We start from the raw sequence: 7202 nt of genomic DNA, 5'->3' as shown, positions 1-7202 counted from the left end.
CTTTACAGAAAGTATTCCTCGTGGTGCGGTTGGCTGATGTACTGAAACAGCAATTTGTAAAAAGGAAAGTCCTGCAAAAAAAACCTGAGTGGAACAAGAATATCTCCCCTTGTTGGTTCTGCTATAATGCAATAGTTCCATTCTCGTACAATTTCAATTTATAAGAAAATCCTATAATAGCAGCACTATTTAAACTAATAGGGCCAGAACTGTGTTATAACCAATATCACACTTTAGAAACAGTATCCCCAATTTATTAATTGTATTATAGCGAATTTGTGTTAACAAAATGCACATTGTAGCAGAACGACCTATATCATATGGTCTCCAAACAAGGAGACAGCTCCTTTGTTTAATATTTCATCCAAAAGCATACACATGCTTGCCCTCAGTCCAACACCTGGCTGCAGTGTGCTTCACTTAACAATCTTCTCCAACTCAGAGACAAAGATGACAGCAACTGAGCTCCCATTTGACATTCCGGTGAGAGATATAAGACACGCAATGTCACTGTTTACTTTGCTATAGCCCAACAGGTTTATTTGGAAGCACTAGCTTTCAGAGCACTGATCCTTGATCAGCTGGTGAAGGAGCGTCGCTCCGAAAGCTAGTGCTTCCAAATAAACCTGTTGGACTATAACCTGGTGTTGTGCGATTTTTAACTTTGTACACCCCAGTCCAACACCGGCTCCACCAAGTCATGAAAGACTTACTTTCAGATAGATCAAGAAAGGCAGTAGCATGGGTAATCTTGTGAGACTTGTAGAATGACACGCACATATTTGGTCATGGTAGCACTAGCAAGCATGAACTGCCCCAACAGTAAAAGATATTTTTAACCATACAGAAATAATAGATTGATCCAAACATGCAGAATAATGCAGGTTTTCGACTTTTCCTGAGTTGACAGTGAATGATGATGATTCCTTGTTGGGGTTGGGAGTGGGGAGGGGGGAGTCATCAGAAAGAATTAATGCATTCAATGCCAGCATGCAAAATTTAATGATTCTGAATTGCAAACAAATTGAAAAAGCCAAAGTAAACATTGGTTTTTCGGAAATGTTACGAACTGCAAAGTTCATACAGCTGAGGAAAACACTTGATATCACAAAGGGCCGGTTGCTAAGGCAACATTCCCATCGTCAGGATGATGGCAAAGCAGCAGACTGGATACTCCTTCCTGGATCACTGTTTGGAATGAACACAGATCGAGCAACAAAGTGGTGTTACAGCGACTCCCCCTTGTTTAGCACCAACCAGACCATGTTAAAATGAAAATGTTGCAAATGAAAATGAGTTTGCCATTAAAAAGCATGTCCCAAAGTTGGGTTGTGACCTGTACTGTTGACATGATGGTGTGGTTCCCCCTTTATACAGTGCACACTGGTGACAGAATCCAGAGAAATTGGACTTGATGTGGTGATGGTGAGAGTGGGCTGTTTGAGTGATTGGTGGCTGGTGAGCCATGATATACCACAGGGATCAGTGCTGTGTCCTTTATTATTCCTGATCTATGTATAAATCATACAGAAGAGAATGTGAGGAGGATGATAAGTATTTTTTGCAAGTGACACAAAGATTGGCTGTGTTGTTGACAGTGAGGAGGAAGGTATTAAGGTACAGGAAGATATAAATGGATTGGTGAGATGGACAGATCAGTGGCAGATGGAACTGAGCTCTGATCAATGTGAGGTGATGCACTTGAGAAGTCATAACAAAATGAGAGTCCTCAATGATGGGCAGGACACTGGAAGCTCAGAATAATAGAGAGATCCAGGGGCTACTTGCCCACAGATCCCAGAAGGTGGCAAGACAGGTTAATGAGATGATTAAGAAGCCATACAGGACACTTGCCTTTATCAATTGACACATAAATTATAAGAGGTTATACTGGAGCTGTACGAAATGTTGATTAGGCCCCAGCTGGAGGACTGCCTGCAGTTCTGGTCTCCTCACTTGGGGAAGAATACGATAGCACTAGAGGGGATATGAGGCCATTCACCAGGATGTTCCCTGGGATGGAGTGTTTCAGCAATGAAGAGAGGCTGGATAAGCTGGGATTATTTTCTTTGGATCAGAGAAGGTTGAGGGAGTACCTGACAGAGGTGTGTTGGGTTACAAGGGGCATGGACTGGGTGATTGGGAAGCAGCTGTTCCCCTAGATAAAGTGTCAATAACAAAGTGGCATAATCATCAAGTGAAAGGCAGGGGATTTGAGGAAGACCTTTCTCACCCAGAGAGTGATGGGATCTGGAATGTACTGCCTAAGTGGGGAGTTGAGGAGGGAAACCTCTCAACCGTTAGGAAGTACTTTGATGAACACTTGAACTGTCACAAAGTCAAGGTTATGGGCCGAATGTGTGAAAGGGGGAGGTGTGGAGTACTGACTCAATGGGCCGAAGAGCCTCATCGATACTGTCTGAATTAGTAATTCTTTGATGAAGTGGTGTTACTCCCAGTACCACATTCTCGCATTCTCTCCAACATCCCACACCCAACTCAACCAATCCAGCTTCACCTCAGTTGAAATTCCCACTGGTTTATAACAACATTTTCATGAGTCTGTCCTTTTGTGAGATGGTTCTAATATGGACACTTCCCAGAATTAAAAAAAATTACAGTTGTAAAGAAATATGCCTAGAAGTTCCCTTCGTAAAAGATCCCTCATTACAGGAGAATATCCCATAGTGAGAATTTTATAAGTGTTGGGAGCTAATTTTCTTTCAGTTGAGAAATTGGCCATTTGGTTTGATTTATTTATTATTACGCGTATTTTGTTGCAAAATATAGTGAAAAATGTTGTAAAGTGAAATAACTGCACAGGCCAGAATCCATCACCTGGTCATGCTTTATTTAAATGTGCACTGTACAGGGGCAGTGACACCCCCCAGCTCAAACCAGACACGAGATCAAGGAGACTTCCTGAATCTTCTGTCTAGATCTGTCAGACAGGGCTCCCTGATTGTCCCAGGGTAACAATCCCAATCAGGGATCTCATAGCCAATAAGATCCACCTGACCATGGTTCCAATCACTGCCTATAGAGTTCCCACTCTCCAGCATCATCTTAAAATACAGAAACATAAGTGAAAACATCAAATGTGAAGGCAGAAAAATAAAGAAATAACAGAACCATAACTTTAAGAAGACATTAAAAATGGAAGCAGGTTAAGACATTTGGCCTTTTGACCCTCCTTCATTATTATTTTTAAATCTTATTTAATAAGCTCTTGGCTGCTCCCATTCCCTGCCCTATCCCTATACCCTTTGATTTTGTCAGAGTTCAGAGTCTTGAACTTGGTCATCAATGTATTGAATAAATGAGCATTGTTAACCTTCCTAGAATCAGACTCCCAAAGATTCACAACCTCTAGAGATGTACAGCATGGAAACAGACCCTTCGGTCCAACCCGTCCATGCCGACCAGATATCCCAACCCAATCTAGTCCCACCTGCCAGCACCTGCCCCGTATCCCTCCAAACCCTTCCTATTCATGTACCCATCCAAATGCCTCTTAAAGTCTTGCCTTTGTTTATTTTGCCCTCTTGCTCCTGTTGTGTCAAAACTATAAAAAAAACACCTACTTTCCAACACTTCTCAGTTCTGAAGAAGGGTCATACTGGACCTGAAACATTAACTCTGTTTCTCTCTCCATTGATGCTGCCAGATCTGCTGAGTTTTCCCAGCATTTTCTGCATTTATTTCAGATTTCTAGCAGGGTCAGTCCACCTTCACAGTGTTTTGCCCTTTATTTAGTAAGAAGATGTTCTTGAGTCTCGTCCTACTGTTAGAATCGAAGTTTAGGAAATTCTGACTGGTGATTTGTTTGGCTCCCACTCTGTGTTTTGCCAAGGAGGGAGAGATGCATTCAAGACTCCTTGGTCTAACCACAGGATTAGAATAGAATTCTTACAGTGTAGAAACAGGCCTTTCAGCCCAACAAGTCCACACTGGCCCCCTGAAGAATAAGCCATCCAGATCTCATTCCCCTACCTCATGCACCTTGCTTACACATCCCTGAACACTATGGGCAATTTTTAAGCATGGGGGTTGAGATTAGAATGGTGCTAGAAAAGCACAGCAGGTCAGGCAGCACCCGAGGAGCAGGAAAATCGATGTTTCGGGTAAAAGCCCTTCATCAGGAATGAAGGCAGGGAGCCTCCAGGGTGGAGAGATAAATGGGAGGGAGGGTGGGGCTAGGGAGTAGGTAGCAAAGAGTAAGAGTTTCAGGACAGAGAAGATGACCTGGGGGTCACAGTGAGAGAGACTCACTGAAATTCTCGAGGAGAGAGGAGAAGAACTTCTTCAAGATAGACATCCTTGTAAGAGGATGCTGCCTATTTTTTAAGCATGGCCAATTCACCTAACATGGATATCTTTGCACTGTGGGAGGAAACCCACACAGACACGGGGAGAATGTGCAAACTCCACACAGACAGTCACCCAAGGCTGGGATTGAACCTGGATCCCTGCCGCTAATGAGGTAGCTGTGCCAACCACTGAGCCACCATGCCACCCTATATAATCAGTGGCTTTATTCAGAGTGTTTTGATTGAGCACATGGGATTTAACTTTTAGACATCGTTACTGATCAACCAGCTCTGTTTAAATTACAGTTCTTATTTAATAATGATGCTTCACTGTAAATCATTATGTTATCATTAATAAGACAGGATGTGTTGGCTGAAATTCCCCAACCTCCCCAATCCCCAGAAAACCCTGGAAATGTCTGGCAGTCTGGCAGTATCTGTGAACAGAAAGGTGAGAGAAACCGAGTTAATGTTTCTCATCAATTGGAGTGGGAAGAAATTGAAGATGTGTAACTATTTCTGAGCAAGAACAGTTATTTAACACACAGATTTTAATTTTTTTCATTTTGGATTTCCAAGACCCACTGTTTAATTAGTTACTTCTCCTTTTATTGGACAGTTGCTTACAAAGCTCAGTTAAATTAACACTGCAGATAAAAGTGGAAAAGTTCCATAAAATCTGACAGCCCTATTATAACATCATGGTGAAGAGCATTAAAGAAAACAGGCCAAACACAGGCTTGCACAGGAACAGACACGGAGCAGGAGAGAGGTTAGCATTCCTGCTACTCAGGATGGAGAGCCTCCCAATGGCCTTACACCACACACATGGTTCAGGCATTGCCCCCTACACAGGGCCATCTAACCATGCTTGTGGAAGGCCCTGTTGTGGCACAGTGGAAATGTCCCTGACCCTGGACTGTGAGATGCAGGTTCAAGTTCCACCATGCTCCAGAGGTGTGTAATAACAGCCTTGAGACGGATTGATTAGACAAATAGGTTAAATTAAAACAATGAGTAGGCCATTCAGCCCTTCAAACCTGATCCGCCATCCAATGTAATGATGGCTAACTCAGTTCACTGTTCCCACTTGCTTCCCCCTTTGACCTAAGAACTATATTTGTTCATGGACTATGGGCCCCAGGAGCATTTAGTGCCTGTTCCTAATCGCCCAGAAGACAGCTAAGAGTCAACCACATTGGGGTGGAGTCATGTATACATTAGACCAAGTAAGGACAGCAGATTTTCCTTCCTGAAGGACATTAGTGAACCAGATGGAATTTTAAAGCAATTGTCTTGGTCATTATTGAGCAAGTTCTTTAGTTTTTCTATAATTTAATTCTATTATGTATTCATATTATTTAAAATATCAGATTAAATTCAAACTTTACCAACTGCTCTGATGAGGTTCAAATCATTCAATGCTTTCTATGATAACAAATTCCACAGGCCCCCCCCCCCCACCCTGGCTCTGGGCGAAGACTTTTCTCCTCATCTCAGTCCTCAATAGCCTCCCCTGTATCCTTAGAATTTATGAGGAAGCAGACACCCATCACATGATTGACATGCCCACAACAACCAGGTTATTTGTGGGATTGGGGATGTTGGGGTTAGGCTGGGAAACCCTGGTGGTGAGGAGGGTGGAAGGGGGAGGAGTGTAACTTCTAGGGGCTGCCCCATCACTGAGGGATGGTCACTGTCAAACAATCTCTCTGCAGAGCAGGAGACAGTGAGGTCTGCAGATGCTGCAGATTAGAGTTGAGAGTGCGTTGCTGGAAAAGCACAGCAGGTCAGGCAGCATCCGAGGAGCAGGAAAATCAATGATTCAGGTCTGAGCCCTTCAGCAGGAATGATGGTGGGAGTCTCAGGGGCGAGAGGGGACTGGGGCTGGGGAGTGCTGCCTGACCTACTGCGCTTTTCCAGCACCACTCTAATCTAGACTGGGGAGAAGGTAGTTGATAGTGCAATAGGTGGATGGAGGTGAGGCAAAGGTGATAGGTTGGAGAAGACGGTGGAGCAGATGGGTGGGAAGCTAGATTGACAGGTGGGACAGGTCAGGAGGATGGTGCTGAGCTGAAAAGTTGGAACTGGGGTAAGGTGGGGGGAGGGGAAATGAGGAAACTGGTGAAGTCCATATTGATGCCCTGGGGTTGAAGTGTTCCAAGGTGGAAGATGAGGCGTTCGTACTCCAGGTGACAGGTGGTGAGGGAGCGGTGGTGAAGGAAGCCAAGGACCTGCACTTTCTCGATAAAGTGGGAGGGCGAGTTGAAATGTTCGACTACAGGGCGGTGTGGTTGGTTGGTGAGGAGATGTCCCGGAATGTTCTCTAAAGCACTGTGTGAGAAAGCGTCCAGTCTCCCCAATGTAGAAGAGACCGCATCAGGAGCAACGGATACAATAAATGATATTGGTGGATGTGCAGGTAAAACTTTGATGGATGTTGAAGGCTCCTTTAGGGCCTTGGATGGAGGTGAGGGAGGAGGTGTGGGCACAGGTTTTACAATTCCTGCGGTGCCAGGGGAAGGTGCCAGGATGGGAGAGTGGGTTGTAGGGGGGCGTGGACCTGACCAGGTAGTCACAGAGGGAACGGTCTTTGCGGAAGGCGGAAAGGGATGAGGAGGAAAATATACCCCTGATAGTGGGGTCCATTTGTAGGTGGCAGAAATGGCGGCGGATGACGCGGTTTATGCGGAGGTTGGTGGGGTGGAAGGTGAGGACCAGGGGGATTCTGTCCTTGTTGTGGTTGGAAGGGTGGGGTTAGAGGGCAGCGGTGCGGCATTTGGATGAGATGTACTGGAGGGCATCATCAACCACGTGGGAGGGGAAATTTCGGTCTTTAAAGAAGGAGGCCATCTGGTGTGTTCTGTGGTGGAACTGGTCCTCCTGGGAGCA

General features: G+C 44.8%; 1 pseudogene; it reads left to right on the top strand.

Moving 5' to 3' along the window:
* The first annotated feature begins 5073 nt into the window (after positions 1–5073).
* Positions 5074–5187, top strand: LOC132826551 (U6atac minor spliceosomal RNA; annotated as a pseudogene).
* The last annotated feature ends 2015 nt before the right edge of the window (positions 5188–7202 follow it).

This window comes from Hemiscyllium ocellatum, chromosome 22 (assembly GCF_020745735.1).
Source record: "Hemiscyllium ocellatum isolate sHemOce1 chromosome 22, sHemOce1.pat.X.cur, whole genome shotgun sequence".
NCBI lineage: Eukaryota > Metazoa > Chordata > Chondrichthyes > Orectolobiformes > Hemiscylliidae > Hemiscyllium > Hemiscyllium ocellatum.
Note: the sequence above shows the minus strand (reverse complement) of the source record. Positions and strands in the feature narration are given on the sequence as shown.